Raw genomic sequence first — 446 nt, 5'->3', positions numbered from 1 at the left:
TTTCCTTCGAGCCGGATTCGAACCAGCGACCTAAGGATTACAATGTGTCCTCTACAGTCCTCCGCTCTACCAACTGAGCTATCGAAGGAACCTATGCTCAGCAGCTTGAGCTGGAGCTTTTTACAGGGTACAATATGTGAATAGTAATTATAATAAATATACTTATATTGTACATACAAAATGTAACAAGTAACTTACTCACATATATATTTCTGTAAAATAAGACCAGGAAATGCCGTTGGTTTTTGACGTTAATTTGACAACGTGTCATTTCTAGACTTTCTTGAAGTAAAAAACGTCGAATGCATTAATAACGTTACATGGTAATAATAAAACCAATAAGAGGAAATCTGCGTATGAAAAAAAAAACTTGCCAACTGTTAACTTACTTATTGCGTTAATAACTGAGACTTGTCATAGCACTTGCATATTGCTCTTTTGTTGAT

General features: G+C 35.0%; 1 non-coding gene across 1 annotated transcript; it reads right to left on the bottom strand.

Moving 5' to 3' along the window:
* Positions 1–2: 2 nt before the first annotated feature.
* On the bottom strand, positions 3–88 carry trnay-gua (transfer RNA tyrosine (anticodon GUA)). Its single transcript is given in 2 exon segments — positions 3–38; positions 52–88. It is a non-coding gene; the product is annotated as a tRNA-Tyr (tRNA).
* Positions 89–446: the final 358 nt, after the last annotated feature.

The sequence above is a fragment of the Sinocyclocheilus grahami genome, unplaced genomic scaffold (assembly GCF_001515645.1).
Source record: "Sinocyclocheilus grahami isolate Dianchi unplaced genomic scaffold, SAMN03320097.WGS_v1.1 scaffold119274.1, whole genome shotgun sequence".
Lineage (NCBI taxonomy): Eukaryota > Metazoa > Chordata > Actinopteri > Cypriniformes > Cyprinidae > Sinocyclocheilus > Sinocyclocheilus grahami.
The sequence above is the reverse complement of the archived record's forward strand: the minus strand, read 5'-3'. Positions and strand labels throughout refer to the sequence as shown.